Here is a 22,560-nt window from a genome sequence, read left to right on the forward strand (position 1 = left end):
AACAAGATGAGTCTACTGACTAGACGTTGTTCTTGTCAAACACCTTCGAGGTTGGAAATCCACGATCTGTTATTTAAGTGGATGAAGAAAACAAAGTGTTCTGCCTATCGTGACTTGAATGTGACCACGATTTAAAATATCCAACTATGGAAAAGTTCATTCTTCGTTTTGCAACCGCTCATGGCAAACGATCCCACACATTACCACACAAATTGAATGTTCTAAAGAAAGATAATTTTGCATTCCGAACGTTTGTGTATCTAATTGCGCTTGCCACGACTGTATTCATCAACCTTTATTTCCTTACTGTCGGAATTGTAGTGTGTCCCAAGTTGGATAACAAACAATACTTTGTTTGCTCATAAAAGTAGAATAGAGTTATTACAATATTTACTATGAAGGGGTTGAGGTTTAAATGCTGAATTTCAAAGAAAGAAAAACTCTAAGACTGTTTACATATTCCAGATATTATTTGATATCTTTAAAATTTCCATTCAAACAAGAATTAAAAAAGCAATACAACAATATGACTTAATATGGAGTAAAATCCAAACTAAATAGTATACGAATTGATCAAAATACTGATTCTAATTATTCACAATATGCAGTATCTATTTACATTGTTTCAATTTCTTTTCTTCTGTCAAATTTTCTTTTTCTTTCATTTTTGTTTCTCTCGTCATGCATCCAAGTTTGTTAATTAAGACAATGATTTTCTAAACCATTTTAGGTTTATAGCTTATATCGGCATGGTATTGGGCTCAACAGAGAGGGAATTTTCTGGTTGACAAAATATTGCTGGTCTTTGCACTGCATACTGTTTGTAAATAGCAATATTATTTCCTGTTCATAATGGGTTTACATATATATAAAACACCATCACCCCATGCACCAACCCCATTGTTACATGTTGGTTTGGTTATTGTTATCAAGAGGATGATAGACCACGGAGATACTGCGCGGATCGAGTAAATAATAAAATAAAAAACGAAATAGAATAAATTGAGACCTGAGCAGAGATATAGAATAAAACAAAACAAGCCTCAGAATGCAGAATAAAAGAATATAATCAATTATAAAAGCAAAAGGAAATCGAACATGACATTTGAATGATACACTTTCTTAGAAATAATTACTAAGTTTTCAAAAATATAATTAACCATTCTGTTCATACCAATAATAATCTCTTCTCGCCTAGTATGCCTGCATAACTTGGTTGCTTGCCGGTCCTTCCAAATTCAACGTCGGTCACAGGTTAGAGTAGAAAGATATTCTCTCTCTCCCTTTCTTTCTCTCTCACTCTCTCTCACTCTGTCTCTGTCTCTCTCTCTCCCTCTCTCTCTCTCTCTCTCTCTCTCTCTCTCTCTCTCTCTCTCTCTCCCAGCCTTCTATCAGATCATCAAGCATAATCTGGCCGTCTCCTTCCTTTGCTCACTGTATCGGTGTATGGAAATATTTTGCTTTTAAAATAAGTAAGAGACAAAGTAGATATTTGGCAGTTTTCTCCTCTGGGATCGAACCTCATGATCTCTCTCATTACGTCAGATAGCGTCATGTCGTAATTCAACAGAAATTAAGCCTAATATGTGTCAGTTCGCAGCCTGACAGCAGATACAAACACCCTAGAAGTCAGTAGTAGTGGTGGCAGTGGAGGTGCTAATGAGATGGCTTTGGTCTTCTTTTCATTTTCACTTCTGGTTTCTCCTCATTCTTTTTCACTTCGGTCGAATGAGGAGTGGACATCATCTTTTTAATGCAAGCTTTCAGTTCTTCTCGTTGGGGTATGTGGGGGAAAGCGGCAACAAGGACGCTGCAATCTTGCTAGGAATGGGAGCTGCTGACGGTGCTTGAAAACTTCTCGTACCTGTTCTTCATCAGGCATTCGTGGGGCTGCGTCTGTCTTGACCACTGGGGGGGGGGGTTGGTGGGTGGTGGTGATGGTGATGGATTATTCATCAAGGTCTTAAAATCTTTCAGAGTGGGTAGAGCTGTTTCGTCTAAAGATTTCTGGTGAAAGAGTTGTATTCGTTGCAAGAGTTGACCGTACTTTAGTGATTTTTCTGTTTCAGACAAATCGTTACGATCCATCAACGATTGCAATTCCTGTTGCAACTTGGACGTCTTGGTCAAATTCGGATGATTGGGAGGCACATATGGGGTCCGTTGTACTTGCCAACGATGGCATTCCATCCATCGTTTCGTAAGGCACTAAAGCTTGTTTTCGTCCCTCCACTCGATTTCAACGGTCTCGTCTGAGATCTTTGGACTCCAGAGGTCCCTTTTATCTTCTTGGTTCCTTTTTATCTTGCTCCCATCAGTCCCCCCAGCATTGTTCCCAATACTCCTTTCAGCAAGGGTCCTAACAAGAGGGACAAAATTCTTCCGCGTTGTACCAACATCTTCATCTTTTGATAAATTTATATTTTCTTTGGACCAATTGGAGACAAACGTGACGATGTTTGGCTAAGCATTCTTCTGGTGTTTAGACAAAGGTATCGTATCTTTCAAGACGTTCAAACAACATTCGCACACGGTATCGATGAAATCTTTGGAGGCGGTTTGAATGAGATCCTTTCGCATGAGTGGAGAAGCTTTGGACAGGACGGACAACATGCCCCCATGTTTGACTAAACGAGGTGTCAGTTCTTTCCTTTTCTTTCCTTTGGGGATAGAAGAGGGATGGCTTCTTGGGGTGACATCTATGGGTTTTCAGGATCACAAAAACAATGATTCCCATTCTTTGCCTCAGGTCTTTTTGTGCTGGAACGCTTAGCCACTGATTTTCTTTATGTCATGTCAACTTGATGACAGTCATCACGCGTCGTGGAGGGATTCGCAACGGAATAAATCAGGACAGTCTTTGCTTGGACAAATCCAGTAAACTCTGTAACATGCCAAATCTCTCTTGGACTTTGATTTTGGGGGCAGGTACTTTGTCAAAAGCTGCTACTGCAGCTAAAGAGGAGAAGGGTGTCACCGTTGGAGAAGTTCTTGGAGACTCGGGTTTCCATTGTTTCATCAACTGAGGAAGAACGGGTGTCAAATTGGGTTTGGCAGGCATCACCAACAACGGAGAAGTGGAAGAACCTAAGGTTACTGGAGACTCGGTCACAGTCGCTGCAGGTCGTGGTTTGCGAATGTAAGGATACGTCCTGTTCGAAGCACCTCTCTTGTAGGTAGTAGCTGTTTTCTGTGGTCTTTTCTTGGGACTTTTCTTTTTCTTTTTCTGTGGGCTTTTCTTTTGGGGGGGCTGTGACCTGGTCTTGACACTGTTTCTCTTTTTCTTCTTTGGGGCTCGTTTCACATTTGAGAGTGACTTTTTTCATGGGATATTATAGGTCATTTCTTTGTGTGCATAAATCCAATTTACATGAGATATGCCATGATCCGTCATACCGTAGCAATAAGTGAAATTATTATATAAAATATTTAACTTTAAGGCATCTATATGCTTAATACGACAGGATAACTGCCACTAAGATGCGATGGGGTAGGAAACTATTGTTGTTAAAATCTATAGTAAGCTATCCAAATGAGATGATCCTGTTTTTCAATGTTTATTTATTCCTGTAACATTTTGTTAAGCAATATCATTCAGTCAGCCCCGGTGGCGCAATCGGTTAGCGCGCCGTACTTATAGACAGTATCCTAGGCGATGCGGAGGTTGTGAGTTCGATCCTCACCCGGGGCAACGATCATTTTTAATGAAAAAATCCATTACCTATCATTCCGCCAATATATTTTTTTTACATATTATGATATATTTCGCATATTGTATGGGTAATCGGGAAAGGCAACAGGCATCGGTTAATTAGGAGTGTTTTCCATTTAATTTCCTTGCATCACCTAGTCATTTTGAACCTTTAATTTCAGTTAGTCATTTTAAATTGCTACTATTCCTCCTGTGTTAAATGAGGTTGGCTACTGCATATTTTGACACTTGAATCAGACATCAAACATAAACCTGAATACATCACGCACAATGAAGGCGCAGGGAAGCTCGCAAAGATATTGAAAACTGCATACATCGAATGTAGTCTTACTATTCTGCCAGGAACGAGAGGTCTCTGAGGTTCGAGGCCACTCGCCCACCCCAAAGAGTCAGATGCCTTCCGATACATCGAACACTTCCAGTATGGATGGTTGCAAGTTCTCTAACAGTACATGCCACGAAGAGAAACTGGTGGCCCGCATCAGTGAAGCATTTAAAGGAGACTAGAAATCAAAATTTTCCTTCTACGTATGTAATTCTCTACAGATTTTAATTCGACTGCCATGTTTATAAATTAAATATCGTAAGCGGGTAGTGATTTTATTGCATGGAGGATACCACGATTCCGTAAATTGCCGAGTTTTTCCGAGTTTTAATGAGACGACAGATCACGTGGTACCGTGACGCAATACTAGCCAGTCCTCGAATACAAACATAAACGGAAGGAGACCACATTTGGGTTGCACATTCAAAACTTGAATCTGCAGTCTGATATAATAGTTTATGTACTGTACTTGTCAGTGCTAAAAGAAATTTTTTAGGCACAGGCCCCGGGCTGGTGACTTAAATAAACTCAAGCCCTGACTGAAATTCCACAAGCCCGGACAGTTCATACCTGTCAACTCTCAAGCCGGGAGAAAAACCTCCCGATTTTGGGGGTATTTCCTCATCTACATCCCGATCTCGTAATATCTCTAAATTTTTCGCAGCGAAGTCCCGATTATTACATTATGTCTGTCAGTTTTCATTTGTCAGAAGAAAAAAAACCCACCCCCAAACCATTTATAAATAGATATAACGTATGCAATCCACAGTCTAAACTGCCACACTGCAGACATCGTAGTGATATGCCTGAAAAATTGTTAAAGCTACGTTAAAAATTCAAATCACACGCACACACGTCTAAATCCGGTACTGGACAAAATAATTAATATCATACAACAGTTTTTTTCTTTTTTTCTTCTTTAGTAAATAGAACGTGAAAATTAAACATTATTCAAATAAATTTCAGATGTTTTTAAACAACTACAACAGTACTATAGTATAAAAAAATTAAAAGAATAAAATTGTCACCAATTAGCTTAAATGAATGATCACTGTGAAATTTTCTCTGCAAACAAAATCGCATCTCCATTTCCGCCAAAGAAACTCGGCCAGTTAACACCTGACATTCCTCTACCGTATACGTAAAGTTTAATTACCATGATTAAATTACAAGGAATAAAACAAAATATACCATGCAGTATATTGTTCAGCAAACAGTGTTACATGCATTAAGACTTAAACGTGAAGTCCATGGCATCGTAAGTAACAACAAAATAGGCATCGTTTATTTTGGCAATCAATTGCTGGTGCTTAAACATACACACACTGTCGAACTTGGTTTCTTTGAAGTATGTCCGAAGGTCAGTCCTTTTCACAAGATCAATGCAAGGATAAGGAGTTACGTTCATTAGTCACACCGGCTTTATTGTTTGCGTACTTAAATCAAAACTTTTGCTATTTTGCAATTTAGCCAGAGCTGACCAGAATATGCAAAATGGGCTTGTCCGGGGGTAATAATGAGGCGTATCACATGGAGAAAAGGTACGTCCCATGGGCGCTCGCACATTGGGTTGGGGGTTGGGTCAATAGTCTCCCCCCCCCAGTTTCTATTGTCAGCCATTTAATGTGAAACTTTGACCTCTTTTCTTTTAATCGCTGCTATTTAAACTGCCCAAGGAATAGTTTTATATCAGTTCCAATCATTTCAGATTACCGTTTATACATACTACATGTATACAATGACTTTTTTTTTAAATTTGTAATTTTTATAAGATTACTGAAAATTGTGTTTTCTCGAAACACGACAGGTTTAGAATATTATTTTTGGCAAAGCCTCCATTTGATTAAAATCAAATCTAAATTTCACCTTGGACAGTAGTGATTTGATTTAGATTGTGCCGTGTTAAGGCATGTATGTCAACATTTTGAAAATACATTTACTAATTTCACCAGCGCGATCAAAGTTTCCTCAGGCAAACAATTTTTGTTTCGACAAGCCTGACGGGCACCTCACTTTGAATACAGGATGGGCCGAAACTAAAACCAGAGGGGCCCAGGGTGTCGGGCTATCAGATTTATTTTTAGCACTGCTGGTGTAGATAAAAGATCTGTGAATTGATTGTTGCATTTTGTGGTCACTTACTCGGCCTTCTGCCTATTTTAGTAACTTGCACGTTTAACACTTTTATTATTCAACGTTATGTCTGGAACAGCGCCAACTTTTAGTCTAGGCCTAGCATTTGCGTATCTTTGAGCTGCCATTTTTTCAGAATCCCTCTCATAACAGTCTTTTGAGAAATGTAACGAGCACAGAGTGCTGTATGGTGTTGCTTGGAAATCGACTCGTTTGTAATGATGTATCCATTCTCTCATTATGCCTTTATCTTTCGGGAAAAAAAAAATGTTCTCCACAGGCTTTTCTTAATGTTCTATTACACCCGTAAGCAACGCAAAACGGTATTGTCTTTTACTCTGGCAACTCCCACTTGGGCTGCTGGAGTCGCCACTATGACGTCACATCCCGAAAGTAACCGAACAGGCACGGAAATTTTCCATACGAGGTCACGGAAATTCAGCTTCTAGAAGATAGGCCAATATTTTAATATTGGCATTACGGTCGCACATGATACTTCAGAACAAGGTTTTCTGCTATAGTACTTTTATTATTATTCTATATTTCCATTGGTTTCTGGTCTCCTTTAAGGCATTTCTGTCGTAGAAGAGAAAGGTGCTCACACGTTTAGTCCCGACTGACGATGAACAACATGCATCGTCTTCTTTGGAGGATTAATTTAATGCTGAGCAAAACTGTGCTTCTTATGCATCTACCTCCTTACTCTCTGCGCCCATTTCATACCAAATTCCTGCCAAACTCATGGAAAGAAATGTAGCAAGATGAGTCTACTGACTAGACGTTGTTCTTGTCAAACACCTTCGAGGTTGGAAATCCACGATCTGTTATTTAAGTGGATGAAGAAAACAAAGTGTTCTGCCTATCGTGACTTGCATGTGACCACGATTTAAAATATCCAACAATGGAAAAGTTCATTCTTCGTTTTGCAACCGCTCATGGCAAACGATCCCACACATTACCACACAAATTGAATGTTCTAAAGAAAGATAATTTTCCATTCCGAACGTTTGTGTATCTAATTGCGCTTGCCACGACTATATTCATCAACCTTTATTTCCTTACTGTCGGAATTGTAGTGTGTCCCAAGTTGGATGGCAAACAATACTTTGTTTGCTCATAAAAGTAGAACAGAGTTATTACAATATTTACTATGAAGGGGTTGAGGTTTAAATGCTGAATTTCAAAGAAAGAAAAACTCTAAGACTGTTTACATATTCCAGATATTATTTGATATCTTTAAAATTTCCATTCAAACAAGAATTGAAAAAGCAATACAACAATATGACTTAATATGGAGTAAAATCCAAACTAAATTGTATACGAATTGATCAAAATCCTGATTCTCATTGTTCACAATATGTAGTATCTATTTATAGTGTTGTTAGTATAGTCTAGTTTTTCTGATTGTTAAATTTCTAAACGCAATAATAACATAAATTTCTTAATAAGTTTTGTCAGATGTAATTTGACAATTTTAGTCATTGAAGGATTATCGTATAGCTCTTTGATTATTCTACTTTATTCTTCTTCTTGATCCTCTTTTAATTTTAATTTATGAGTATACAAGAATTTTTTCTATATATGTATAATGTATAATTATACACAATCTTTGGTAGGGAGTTAGGTGTAACTAAACATGCAATAAGACATGAAGTTAGAACTATAACAAATGAATTCGATACATAAGCTCACCCAGAAGTTATCTACAACCCGGATCATTGTATTTTAGATATCCTATCTCAGAAGACTTGACTCCAGTAGAAAATGTAAAGATTACTCATGTTTGATGATTTTAACATTAATCACACTAACATGAACAATATTAAAGAATAGTTGTCTTTATCAATGAATGCAAACACAAACTGTATCTAACTCATGAGTCATGTATGCTCTTTGATAAAGCAATTTTAAGTACATGAGTGATATGGAAACATATTGGATCTGTTCTAAATTCCCTCCAAATTCAAAGCCCAATTTTAAAAAAAACAACAACACCAACAACAAAAATCATAGCCCGAGTCAATCCAAAAATGTATTTATAAACCAATTTTCATGGACAATGTAAAAGGCTGGTTCCTTGGTTTCTGCCTTTCAAAGACCTGTGAAAATTGACAGGTCGTTTCCATCTTTACGCTTGTCTATTTTCCATCAAATAAAACTTTTTTGTAAACCAGTTTTCATGAAGTAATAAAAAGGTAGCTTTCTGGTTTGCGCTCTGTAACTATTTTTTAAATTTTATCCTACAGGTTTGTGCCAAAACCTGGTCCTTTCTCTGTAATTATTTCACGCGAGTTATACATTTTAAAGGGCAGATAAATCTGATGGCCATAAACTGTTCAATGCGACGAGGGTGATAAACGCCCGAAAGAGAAGTTAGTAACTCGTTAATATCGTTTAAACTTGATTATTATTATTAATTATGTTTTTTCCTTTTGCGTTTAATAAATGAAATGATCACAAGACCCAGCTGTCATTTTACATTCAAAGTGTTTTAATAATGTAACGCAAACATCGATCTTGCTTTGTTCCATGTCATGAGCAGTAAGAATTCATCATTTTCATCTATCTAGCTGTGGATTCCAGCCAGACTCATTAAAGGGCGAAGGAAAAAGAGTTAATTAAACACGTTTCACCCTAATTACAGATCATTCATGTTGTTTAATGTCCATATTTCTTCCTACTGACTCTCAGTGCCAGTTTCAATAATTCTCCAACAATTTAGTTGTGGGTCCCCTGTATGAGAAGTCGACTGTTGAAGAAAGTAAGAGTCCCACTCCAAATGAGATGATCCTGTTTTTCAAAGTTTATTTATTCCTGTAACATTTTGTTAAGAAATACCAATCAGTCAGCCCCGGTGGCGCAATCGGTTAGCGCGCCGTACTTATAGACAGTATCCTAGGCGATGCGGAGGTTGTGAGTTCGATCCTCACCCGGGGCAACGATCATTTTTAATGAAAAAATCCATTACCTATCATTACGCCAATATATTTTTTTTTTACATATTCTGATATATTTCGCATATTGCATGGGTAATCGGGAAAGGCAACAGGCATCGGTTAATTAGGAGTGTTTTCCATTTAATTTCCTTGCATCACCTAGTCAGTTTGAACCTTTAATTTCAGTTAGTCATTTTAAATTGCTACTATTCCTCCTATGTGTTAAATGAGGTTGGCTACTGCACATTTTGACACTTGTTTCAGACATCAAACATAAACCTGAATACATCACACACAATGAAGGCGCAGGGACGCTCGCAAAGATATTGAAAACTGCATACATCGAATGTAGTCTTACTATTCTGCCAGGAACGAGAGGTCTCTGAGGTTCGAGGCCACTCGCCGACCCCAAAGAGTCAGATGCCTTCCGATAAATCGAACACTTCCAATATGGATGGTTGCAAATTCTCTGACAGTACATGCCACGAAGAGAAGCTGGTGGCCCGCATCAGTGAAGCATTTAAGGCATTTCTGTCGTAGAAGAGAAAGGTGCTCACACGTTTAGTCCCGACTGACGAGGAAGAACATGCATCGTCTTCTTTGGAGGAATTATTTAATGCTGAGCAAAACTGTGCTTCTTATGCATCTACCTCCTTACTCTCTGCGCCCATTTCATACCATATTCCTGCCAAACTCATGGAAAGAAATGTAACAAGATGAGTCTACTGACTAGACGTTGTTCTTGTCAAACACCTTCGAGGTTGGAAATCCACGATCTGTTATTTAAGTGGATGAAGAAAACAAAGTGTTCTGCCTATCGTGACTTGAATGTGACCACGATTTAAAATATCCAACTATGGAAAAGTTCATTCTTCGTTTTGCAACCGCTCATGGCAAACGATCCCACACATTACCACACAAATTGAATGTTCTAAAGAAAGATAATTTTGCATTCCGAACGTTTGTGTATCTAATTGCGCTTGCCACGACTGTATTCATCAACCTTTATTTCCTTACTGTCGGAATTGTAGTGTGTCCCAAGTTGGATAACAAACAATACTTTGTTTGCTCATAAAAGTAGAATAGAGTTATTACAATATTTACTATGAAGGGGTTGAGGTTTAAATGCTGAATTTCAAAGAAAGAAAAACTCTAAGACTGTTTACATATTCCAGATATTATTTGATATCTTTAAAATTTCCATTCAAACAAGAATTAAAAAAGCAATACAACAATATGACTTAATATGGAGTAAAATCCAAACTAAATAGTATACGAATTGATCAAAATACTGATTCTAATTATTCACAATATGCAGTATCTATTTACATTGTTTCAATTTCTTTTCTTCTGTCAAATTTTCTTTTTCTTTCATTTTTGTTTCTCTCGTCATGCATCCAAGTTTGTTAATTAAGACAATGATTTTCTAAACCATTTTAGGTTTATAGCTTATATCGGCATGGTATTGGGCTCAACAGAGAGGGAATTTTCTGGTTGACAAAATATTGCTGGTCTTTGCACTGCATACTGTTTGTAAATAGCAATATTATTTCCTGTTCATAATGGGTTTACATATATATAAAACACCATCACCCCATGCACCAACCCCATTGTTACATGTTGGTTTGGTTATTGTTATCAAGAGGATGATAGACCACGGAGATACTGCGCGGATCGAGTAAATAATAAAATAAAAAACGAAATAGAATAAATTGAGACCTGAGCAGAGATATAGAATAAAACAAAACAAGCCTCAGAATGCAGAATAAAAGAATATAATCAATTATAAAAGCAAAAGGAAATCGAACATGACATTTGAATGATACACTTTCTTAGAAATAATTACTAAGTTTTCAAAAATATAATTAACCATTCTGTTCATACCAATAATAATCTCTTCTCGCCTAGTATGCCTGCATAACTTGGTTGCTTGCCGGTCCTTCCAAATTCAACGTCGGTCACAGGTTAGAGTAGAAAGATATTCTCTCTCTCCCTTTCTTTCTCTCTCACTCTCTCTCACTCTGTCTCTGTCTCTCTCTCTCCCTCTCTCTCTCTCTCTCTCTCTCTCTCTCTCTCTCTCTCTCTCTCTCTCTCTCTCTCCCAGCCTTCTATCAGATCATCAAGCATAATCTGGCCGTCTCCTTCCTTTGCTCACTGTATCGGTGTATGGAAATATTTTGCTTTTAAAATAAGTAAGAGACAAAGTAGATATTTGGCAGTTTTCTCCTCTGGGATCGAACCTCATGATCTCTCTCATTACGTCAGATAGCGTCATGTCGTAATTCAACAGAAATTAAGCCTAATATGTGTCAGTTCGCAGCCTGACAGCAGATACAAACACCCTAGAAGTCAGTAGTAGTGGTGGCAGTGGAGGTGCTAATGAGATGGCTTTGGTCTTCTTTTCATTTTCACTTCTGGTTTCTCCTCATTCTTTTTCACTTCGGTCGAATGAGGAGTGGACATCATCTTTTTAATGCAAGCTTTCAGTTCTTCTCGTTGGGGTATGTGGGGGAAAGCGGCAACAAGGACGCTGCAATCTTGCTAGGAATGGGAGCTGCTGACGGTGCTTGAAAACTTCTCGTACCTGTTCTTCATCAGGCATTCGTGGGGCTGCGTCTGTCTTGACCACTGGGGGGGGGGGGTGGTGGGTGGTGGTGATGGTGATGGATTATTCATCAAGGTCTTAAAATCTTTCAGAGTGGGTAGAGCTGTTTCGTCTAAAGATTTCTGGTGAAAGAGTTGTATTCGTTGCAAGAGTTGACCGTACTTTAGTGATTTTTCTGTTTCAGACAAATCGTTACGATCCATCAACGATTGCAATTCCTGTTGCAACTTGGACGTCTTGGTCAAATTCGGATGATTGGGAGGCACATATGGGGTCCGTTGTACTTGCCAACGATGGCATTCCATCCATCGTTTCGTAAGGCACTAAAGCTTGTTTTCGTCCCTCCACTCGATTTCAACGGTCTCGTCTGAGATCTTTGGACTCCAGAGGTCCCTTTTATCTTCTTGGTTCCTTTTTATCTTGCTCCCATCAGTCCCCCCAGCATTGTTCCCAATACTCCTTTCAGCAAGGGTCCTAACAAGAGGGACAAAATTCTTCCGCGTTGTACCAACATCTTCATCTTTTGATAAATTTATATTTTCTTTGGACCAATTGGAGACAAACGTGACGATGTTTGGCTAAGCATTCTTCTGGTGTTTAGACAAAGGTATCGTATCTTTCAAGACGTTCAAACAACATTCGCACACGGTATCGATGAAATCTTTGGAGGCGGTTTGAATGAGATCCTTTCGCATGAGTGGAGAAGCTTTGGACAGGACGGACAACATGCCCCCATGTTTGACTAAACGAGGTGTCAGTTCTTTCCTTTTCTTTCCTTTGGGGATAGAAGAGGGATGGCTTCTTGGGGTGACATCTATGGGTTTTCAGGATCACAAAAACAATGATTCCCATTCTTTGCCTCAGGTCTTTTTGTGCTGGAACGCTTAGCCACTGATTTTCTTTATGTCATGTCAACTTGATGACAGTCATCACGCGTCGTGGAGGGATTCGCAACGGAATAAATCAGGACAGTCTTTGCTTGGACAAATCCAGTAAACTCTGTAACATGCCAAATCTCTCTTGGACTTTGATTTTGGGGGCAGGTACTTTGTCAAAAGCTGCTACTGCAGCTAAAGAGGAGAAGGGTGTCACCGTTGGAGAAGTTCTTGGAGACTCGGGTTTCCATTGTTTCATCAACTGAGGAAGAACGGGTGTCAAATTGGGTTTGGCAGGCATCACCAACAACGGAGAAGTGGAAGAACCTAAGGTTACTGGAGACTCGGTCACAGTCGCTGCAGGTCGTGGTTTGCGAATGTAAGGATACGTCCTGTTCGAAGCACCTCTCTTGTAGGTAGTAGCTGTTTTCTGTGGTCTTTTCTTGGGACTTTTCTTTTTCTTTTTCTGTGGGCTTTTCTTTTGGGGGGGCTGTGACCTGGTCTTGACACTGTTTCTCTTTTTCTTCTTTGGGGCTCGTTTCACATTTGAGAGTGACTTTTTTCATGGGATATTATAGGTCATTTCTTTGTGTGCATAAATCCAATTTACATGAGATATGCCATGATCCGTCATACCGTAGCAATAAGTGAAATTATTATATAAAATATTTAACTTTAAGGCATCTATATGCTTAATACGACAGGATAACTGCCACTAAGATGCGATGGGGTAGGAAACTATTGTTGTTAAAATCTATAGTAAGCTATCCAAATGAGATGATCCTGTTTTTCAATGTTTATTTATTCCTGTAACATTTTGTTAAGCAATATCATTCAGTCAGCCCCGGTGGCGCAATCGGTTAGCGCGCCGTACTTATAGACAGTATCCTAGGCGATGCGGAGGTTGTGAGTTCGATCCTCACCCGGGGCAACGATCATTTTTAATGAAAAAATCCATTACCTATCATTCCGCCAATATATTTTTTTTACATATTATGATATATTTCGCATATTGTATGGGTAATCGGGAAAGGCAACAGGCATCGGTTAATTAGGAGTGTTTTCCATTTAATTTCCTTGCATCACCTAGTCATTTTGAACCTTTAATTTCAGTTAGTCATTTTAAATTGCTACTATTCCTCCTGTGTTAAATGAGGTTGGCTACTGCATATTTTGACACTTGAATCAGACATCAAACATAAACCTGAATACATCACGCACAATGAAGGCGCAGGGAAGCTCGCAAAGATATTGAAAACTGCATACATCGAATGTAGTCTTACTATTCTGCCAGGAACGAGAGGTCTCTGAGGTTCGAGGCCACTCGCCCACCCCAAAGAGTCAGATGCCTTCCGATACATCGAACACTTCCAGTATGGATGGTTGCAAGTTCTCTAACAGTACATGCCACGAAGAGAAACTGGTGGCCCGCATCAGTGAAGCATTTAAAGGAGACTAGAAATCAAAATTTTCCTTCTACGTATGTAATTCTCTACAGATTTTAATTCGACTGCCATGTTTATAAATTAAATATCGTAAGCGGGTAGTGATTTTATTGCATGGAGGATACCACGATTCCGTAAATTGCCGAGTTTTTCCGAGTTTTAATGAGACGACAGATCACGTGGTACCGTGACGCAATACTAGCCAGTCCTCGAATACAAACATAAACGGAAGGAGACCACATTTGGGTTGCACATTCAAAACTTGAATCTGCAGTCTGATATAATAGTTTATGTACTGTACTTGTCAGTGCTAAAAGAAATTTTTTAGGCACAGGCCCCGGGCTGGTGACTTAAATAAACTCAAGCCCTGACTGAAATTCCACAAGCCCGGACAGTTCATACCTGTCAACTCTCAAGCCGGGAGAAAAACCTCCCGATTTTGGGGGTATTTCCTCATCTACATCCCGATCTCGTAATATCTCTAAATTTTTCGCAGCGAAGTCCCGATTATTACATTATGTCTGTCAGTTTTCATTTGTCAGAAGAAAAAAAACCCACCCCCAAACCATTTATAAATAGATATAACGTATGCAATCCACAGTCTAAACTGCCACACTGCAGACATCGTAGTGATATGCCTGAAAAATTGTTAAAGCTACGTTAAAAATTCAAATCACACGCACACACGTCTAAATCCGGTACTGGACAAAATAATTAATATCATACAACAGTTTTTTTCTTTTTTTCTTCTTTAGTAAATAGAACGTGAAAATTAAACATTATTCAAATAAATTTCAGATGTTTTTAAACAACTACAACAGTACTATAGTATAAAAAAATTAAAAGAATAAAATTGTCACCAATTAGCTTAAATGAATGATCACTGTGAAATTTTCTCTGCAAACAAAATCGCATCTCCATTTCCGCCAAAGAAACTCGGCCAGTTAACACCTGACATTCCTCTACCGTATACGTAAAGTTTAATTACCATGATTAAATTACAAGGAATAAAACAAAATATACCATGCAGTATATTGTTCAGCAAACAGTGTTACATGCATTAAGACTTAAACGTGAAGTCCATGGCATCGTAAGTAACAACAAAATAGGCATCGTTTATTTTGGCAATCAATTGCTGGTGCTTAAACATACACACACTGTCGAACTTGGTTTCTTTGAAGTATGTCCGAAGGTCAGTCCTTTTCACAAGATCAATGCAAGGATAAGGAGTTACGTTCATTAGTCACACCGGCTTTATTGTTTGCGTACTTAAATCAAAACTTTTGCTATTTTGCAATTTAGCCAGAGCTGACCAGAATATGCAAAATGGGCTTGTCCGGGGGTAATAATGAGGCGTATCACATGGAGAAAAGGTACGTCCCATGGGCGCTCGCACATTGGGTTGGGGGTTGGGTCAATAGTCTCCCCCCCCCCCAGTTTCTATTGTCAGCCATTTAATGTGAAACTTTGACCTCTTTTCTTTTAATCGCTGCTATTTAAACTGCCCAAGGAATAGTTTTATATCAGTTCCAATCATTTCAGATTACCGTTTATACATACTACATGTATACAATGACTTTTTTTTTAAATTTGTAATTTTTATAAGATTACTGAAAATTGTGTTTTCTCGAAACACGACAGGTTTAGAATATTATTTTTGGCAAAGCCTCCATTTGATTAAAATCAAATCTAAATTTCACCTTGGACAGTAGTGATTTGATTTAGATTGTGCCGTGTTAAGGCATGTATGTCAACATTTTGAAAATACATTTACTAATTTCACCAGCGCGATCAAAGTTTCCTCAGGCAAACAATTTTTGTTTCGACAAGCCTGACGGGCACCTCACTTTGAATACAGGATGGGCCGAAACTAAAACCAGAGGGGCCCAGGGTGTCGGGCTATCAGATTTATTTTTAGCACTGCTGGTGTAGATAAAAGATCTGTGAATTGATTGTTGCATTTTGTGGTCACTTACTCGGCCTTCTGCCTATTTTAGTAACTTGCACGTTTAACACTTTTATTATTCAACGTTATGTCTGGAACAGCGCCAACTTTTAGTCTAGGCCTAGCATTTGCGTATCTTTGAGCTGCCATTTTTTCAGAATCCCTCTCATAACAGTCTTTTGAGAAATGTAACGAGCACAGAGTGCTGTATGGTGTTGCTTGGAAATCGACTCGTTTGTAATGATGTATCCATTCTCTCATTATGCCTTTATCTTTCGGGAAAAAAAAATGTTCTCCACAGGCTTTTCTTAATGTTCTATTACACCCGTAAGCAACGCAAAACGGTATTGTCTTTTACTCTGGCAACTCCCACTTGGGCTGCTGGAGTCGCCACTATGACGTCACATCCCGAAAGTAACCGAACAGGCACGGAAATTTTCCATACGAGGTCACGGAAATTCAGCTTCTAGAAGATAGGCCAATATTTTAATATTGGCATTACGGTCGCACATGATACTTCAGAACAAGGTTTTCTGCTATAGTACTTTTATTATTATTCTATATTTCCATTGGTTTCTGGTCTCCTTTAAGGCATTTCTGTCGTAGAAGAGAAAGGTGCTCACACGTTTAGTCCCGACTGACGATGAACAACATGCATCGTCTTCTTTGGAGGATTAATTTAATGCTGAGCAAAACTGTGCTTCTTATGCATCTACCTCCTTACTCTCTGCGCCCATTTCATACCAAATTCCTGCCAAACTCATGGAAAGAAATGTAGCAAGATGAGTCTACTGACTAGACGTTGTTGTTGTCAAACACCTTCGAGGTTGGAAATCCACGATCTGTTATTTAAGTGGATGAAGAAAACAAAGTGTTCTGCCTATCGTGACTTGCATGTGACCACGATTTAAAATATCCAACAATGGAAAAGTTCGTTCTTCGTTTTGCAACCGCTCATGGCAAACGATCCCACACATTACCACACAAATTGAATGTTCTAAAGAAAGATAATTTTGCATTCCGAAAGTTTGTGTATCTAATTGCGCTTGCCACGACTATATTCATCAACCTTTATTTCCTTACTGTCGGAATTGTAGTGTGTCCCAAGTTGGATGGCAAACAATACTTTGTTTGCTCATAAAAGTAGAACAGAGTTATTACAATATTTACTATGAAGGGGTTGAGGTTTAAATGCTGAATTTCAAAGAAAGAAAAACTCTAAGACTGTTTACATATTCCAGATATTATTTGATATCTTTAAAATTTCCATTCAAACAAGAATTGAAAAAGCAATACAACAATATGACTTAATATGGAGTAAAATCCAAACTAAATTGTATACGAATTGATCAAAATACTGATTCTCATTGTTCACAATATGTAGTATCTATTTATAGTGTTGTTAGTATAGTCTAGTTTTTCTGATTGTTAAATTTCTAAACGTAATAATAACATAAATTTCTTAATAAGTCTTGTCAGATGTAATTTGACAATTTTAGTGATTGAAGGATTATCGTATAGCTCTTTGATTATTCTACTTTATTCTTCTTCTTGATCCTCTTTTAATTTTAATTTATGAGTATACAAGAATTTTTTCCATATATGTATAATGTATAATTATACACAATCTTTGGTAGAGAGTTAGGTGTAACTAAACATGCAATAAGACATGAAGTTAGAACTATAACAAATGAATTCGATACATAAGCTCACCCAGAAGTTATCTACAACCCGGATCATTGTATTTTAGATATCCTATCTCAGAAGACTTGACTCCAGTAGAAAATGTAGATAATAATATGCCAAAGATTACTCATGTTTGATGATTTTAACATTAATCACACTAATATGAACAATATTAAAGAATAGTTGTCTTTATCAATGAATGCAAACACAAACTGTATCTAACTCATGAGTCATGTATGCTCTTTGATAAAGCAATTTTAAGTACATGAGTGATATGGAAACATATTGGATCTGTTCTAAATTCCCTCCAAATTCAAAGCCCAATTTTAAAATAAACAACAACAACAACAAAAATCATAGCCCGAGTCAATCCAAAAATGTATTTATAAACCAATTTTCATGGACAATGTAAAAGGCTGGTTCCTTGGTTTCTGCCTTTCAAAGACCTGTGAAAATTGACAGGTCGTTTCCATCTTTACGCTTGTCTATTTCACTGGTCAACAGTGAAATCATTACTGACTTGAAAAGGCCCTAATCAGTAGTATTTTGGTGTGCCGAACACGAATATAACCGTGAAAAATTTGTATTGGCTCTCGTTTTGAAGATATTCATATACCTCATTTTCTATGTTTCACTGTGTAAATTTCTCCAGTAGGACTGCAGCACCATCCGGAATAATGATGTAACATTGCATAATACCATCATGCTCACATCATCCACAGTTGATTGCATCATTTTCTGATGCAATGCAATACTAATGCCATGCGGCTGCTGAAGTAAGTTGACGTCAGCAGTGTACTATACATGTGTAGGCCTATTATACTAATGCCAGGCGGCTGCTGAAGCTGACGTAAGCAGTGTACTATAAAGCCCAATCAGATAGGTTCAGCATTTAAAATATTTTAGACGTTGTGCGAGACAGTTCAAGCTACTGTTACATAAAACTTATTATTTTATCCATTTACGTACAATAAAGAACAGTAATGCCTCAAAAGTGTGTTAATACCGCGGACAATTTTTGCTATATTTGTGGGGAAGTGACATTTGCCAACCAGAAGAAAAGTATCAATTCTCAAGTGAAGAAGGCATATCATCTTTACTTCGGATGCAAGGTTGGTGACCAAGACAAGCCTTGGGCTCCGCATATATGCTGTGCTACATGTACAACACAGCTTTCACAGTGGTTGAATTGCAAAAGGTCATCAATGCCGTTTGCAGTCCCAATTGTGTGGAGAGAGCCAAGCAACCACCTAAATGACTGTTACTTCTGCTTGGTTCCTCCTCTTTCCGGCGGAATAACGAAGCGAAAGAAGTCGAGAATAGTCTACCCAAACATTCCGTCTGCATTGAGACCAGTTCCACATGGTGAGGGACTTCCTATTTCAGAACCTCCAACAGAATATTCTCTTGATTCATCTGACGAAGACAAAGGTGAGTCGACCTGTTCTTCTCCTGATCCATCAGCATGCAGTGATCCAGATTTTCACTGTGGTGCATCATCAACCCCACACAGAATAACACAGGAAGAACTAAATGACCTGATTCGTGATTTGGACTTATCAAAGAACAAGGCAGAATTGCTAGGATCAAGACTCCAACAATGGAATCTTCTAGAAGAAGATGTCACAATTACTGCATATCGAAAGCGCCACCAGCAATTGGAGCCTTTCTTCAGAAAGGAAAGTAATCTGATATTCTGTTCCGATATTGAGGGCCTCATGAATGCTTTAAAAATCACTCATGACCCACAAGAATGGAGACTATTTGTGGACTCTTCGAAACTGAGTCTCAAGGCTGTGCTTTTGCACAATGGAAACATTCTTCCATCTATTCCAGTAGCGTATGCTGTCCACATGAAAGAGACATACGATAACTTAAGGCAGCTACTGAATTCCATTGAGTATAACAAGTACAGCTGGCACCTCTGTGGTGATTTGAAGGTAGTTGCCCTTTTAATGGGACTGCAGCAAGGATATACAAAATACATGTGTTTCTTATGCGAGTGGGATAGCCGAGCAAGGGAAATGCACTACATGAGGAAGGAATGGACTCACAGGCAGAATGTAGCCATTGGAGAGAAGAATATCCAACACCCAGCTCTGGTTGAGGCTCAGAAAATCTTGCTACCACCCCTTCACATCAAACTAGGTTTGATGAAGAACTTCGTGAAAGCCATTGACCGGACTTTGCCAGCATTCCGATACCTGCATGAAAAATTCCCTCGACTCAGCGAAGCAAAGATTAAAGAGGGAGTTTTTGTGGGTCCTCAGATTCGAGAGCTTTTCAAAGATGACCGGTTCAACAACTTGCTGGAAGGTGACGCGAAACAAGCATGGAATGCTTTTCGCCTAGTTTCTACAAACTTCCTCGGAAATGTTAGGGCAGAAAACTATAAGGAACTAGTAGAAGACATGTTGATGAAGTATAAGAAACTTGGCTGCAATATGTCTCTAAAGATTCACTTCCTTCATTCCCATTTGGATTTCTTTCCTAGCAACTGTGGTATTGTTAGTGATGAACACGGCGAAAGTTTTCATCAAGATATCGCAACAATGGAACAAAGATACCAGGGAAAATGGTCCACTACAATGCTGGCTGACTACTGCTGGACACTCCTCAGAGATGCTCCCGAACAGCTGTACAAGAGACAGGCGAAGAAATCTAAGATGTAGTCAATGACTTGATTTTTTATAGGTAGGCTATTACAGTTGACCTTTTACTATTGGAATGCATTTCGTTATGTAAACATTAATTTCTTGCAGATTACAAAAAAACTAGAGCCAATTTTGCAATTTGACTGTCATATTCGTGTTCAGCACATAAAAATTGATAAGAATTGACTAATTTTATTTCAGTAACGTGACTTTTGTAAAAATTTGTTGTCCAGTGTTTTCCATCAAATAAAACTTTTTTGTAAACCAGTTTTCATGAAGTAATAAAAAGGTAGCTTTCTGGTTTGCGCTCTGTAACTATTTTTTAAATTTTATCCTACAGGTTTGTGCCAAAACCTGGTCCTTTCTCTGTAATTATTTTACAAGAGTTATACATTTTAAAGGGCAGATAAATCTGATGGCCATAAACTGTTCAATGCGACGGGGGTGATAAACGCCCGAAAGAGAAGTTAGTAACTCGTTAATATCGTTTAAACTTGATTATTATTATTAATATATGTTTTTTCCTTTTGCGTTTAATAAATGAAATGATCACAAGACCCAGCTGTCATTTTACATTCAAAGTGTTTTTATAATGTAACACAAACATCGATCTTGCTTTGTTCCATGTCATGAGCAGTAAGAATTCATCATTTTCATCTATCTAGCTGTGGATTCCAGCCAGACTCATTAAAGGGCGAAGGAAAAAGAGTTAATTAAACACGTTTCACCCTAATTACAGATCATTCATGTTGTTTAATGTCCATATTTCTTCCTACTGACTCTCAGTGCCAGTTTCAATAATTCTCCAACAATTTAGTTGTGGGTCCCCTGTATGAGAAGTCGACTGTTGAAGAAAGTAAGAGTCCCACTCCAAATGAGATGATCCTGTTTTTCAAAGTTTATTTATTCCTGTAACATTTTGTTAAGAAATACCAATCAGTCAGCCCCGGTGGCGCAATCGGTTAGCGCGCCGTACTTATAGACAGTATCCTAGGCGATGCGGAGGTTGTGAGTTCGATCCTCACCCGGGGCAACGATCATTTTTAATGAAAAAATCCATTACCTATCATTACGCCAATATATTTTTTTTTTACATATTCTGATATATTTCGCATATTGCATGGGTAATCGGGAAAGGCAACAGGCATCGGTTAATTAGGAGTGTTTTCCATTTAATTTCCTTGCATCACCTAGTCAGTTTGAACCTTTAATTTCAGTTAGTCATTTTAAATTGCTACTATTCCTCCTATGTGTTAAATGAGGTTGGCTACTGCACATTTTGACACTTGTTTCAGACATCAAACATAAACCTGAATACATCACACACAATGAAGGCGCAGGGACGCTCGCAAAGATATTGAAAACTGCATACATCGAATGTAGTCTTACTATTCTGCCAGGAACGAGAGGTCTCTGAGGTTCGAGGCCACTCGCCGACCCCAAAGAGTCAGATGCCTTCCGATAAATCGAACACTTCCAATATGGATGGTTGCAAATTCTCTGACAGTACATGCCACGAAGAGAAGCTGGTGGCCCGCATCAGTGAAGCATTTAAGGCATTTCTGTCGTAGAAGAGAAAGGTGCTCACACGTTTAGTCCCGACTGACGATGAACAACATGCATCGTCTTCTTTGGAGGATTAATTTAATGCTGTGCAAAACTGTGCTTCTTATGGATCTACCTCCTTACTCTCTGCGCCCATTTCATACCATATTCCTGCCAAACTCATGGAAAGAAATGTAGCAAGATGAGTCTACTGACTAGACGTTGTTGTTGTCAAACACCTTCGAGGTTGGAAATCCACGATCTGTTATTTAAGTGGATGAAGAAAACAAAGTGTTCTGCCTATCGTGACTTGCATGTGACCACGATTTAAGATATCCAACTATGGAAAAGTTCATTCTTCGTTTTGCAACCGCTCATGGCAAACGATCCCACACATTACCACACAAATTGAATGTTCTAAAGAAACATAATTTTGCATTCCGGACGTTTGTGTATCTAATTGCGCTTGCCACGACTGTGCTCATCAACCTTTATTTCCTTACTGTCGGAATTGTCGTGTGTCCCAAGTTGGATAACAAACAATACTTTGTTTGCTCATAAAAGTAGAATAGGGTTATTACGATATTTACTATGAAGGGGTTGAGGTTTAAATGCTGAATTTCAAAGAAAGAAAAACTCTAAGACTGTTTACATATTCCAGATATTATTTGATATCTTTAAAATTTCCATTCAAGCAAG

The 22,560-nt window shown here is 38.3% G+C and overlaps 4 non-coding genes across 4 annotated transcripts; all 4 read left to right on the forward strand.

The window, feature by feature from the left end:
• The first annotated feature begins 3,601 nt into the window (after positions 1-3,601).
• Positions 3,602-3,691, forward strand: Trnai-uau (transfer RNA isoleucine (anticodon UAU)). The gene is given in 2 exon segments: positions 3,602-3,639; positions 3,656-3,691. It is a non-coding gene; the product is annotated as a tRNA-Ile (tRNA).
• Positions 3,692-9,018: 5,327 nt separating this feature from the next.
• Trnai-uau (transfer RNA isoleucine (anticodon UAU)) lies at positions 9,019-9,108 on the forward strand. The gene is given in 2 exon segments: positions 9,019-9,056; positions 9,073-9,108. It is a non-coding gene; the product is annotated as a tRNA-Ile (tRNA).
• Positions 9,109-13,427: 4,319 nt separating this feature from the next.
• Trnai-uau (transfer RNA isoleucine (anticodon UAU)) lies at positions 13,428-13,517 on the forward strand. The gene is given in 2 exon segments: positions 13,428-13,465; positions 13,482-13,517. It is a non-coding gene; the product is annotated as a tRNA-Ile (tRNA).
• Positions 13,518-21,259: 7,742 nt separating this feature from the next.
• On the forward strand, positions 21,260-21,349 carry Trnai-uau (transfer RNA isoleucine (anticodon UAU)). The gene is given in 2 exon segments: positions 21,260-21,297; positions 21,314-21,349. It is a non-coding gene; the product is annotated as a tRNA-Ile (tRNA).
• Positions 21,350-22,560: the final 1,211 nt, after the last annotated feature.

The sequence above is a fragment of the Sinohyriopsis cumingii genome, unplaced genomic scaffold, assembly GCF_028554795.1.
Source record: "Sinohyriopsis cumingii isolate HCF-2022 unplaced genomic scaffold, ASM2855479v2 utg002126l, whole genome shotgun sequence".
Classification (NCBI taxonomy): Eukaryota; Metazoa; Mollusca; class Bivalvia; order Unionida; family Unionidae; genus Sinohyriopsis; species Sinohyriopsis cumingii.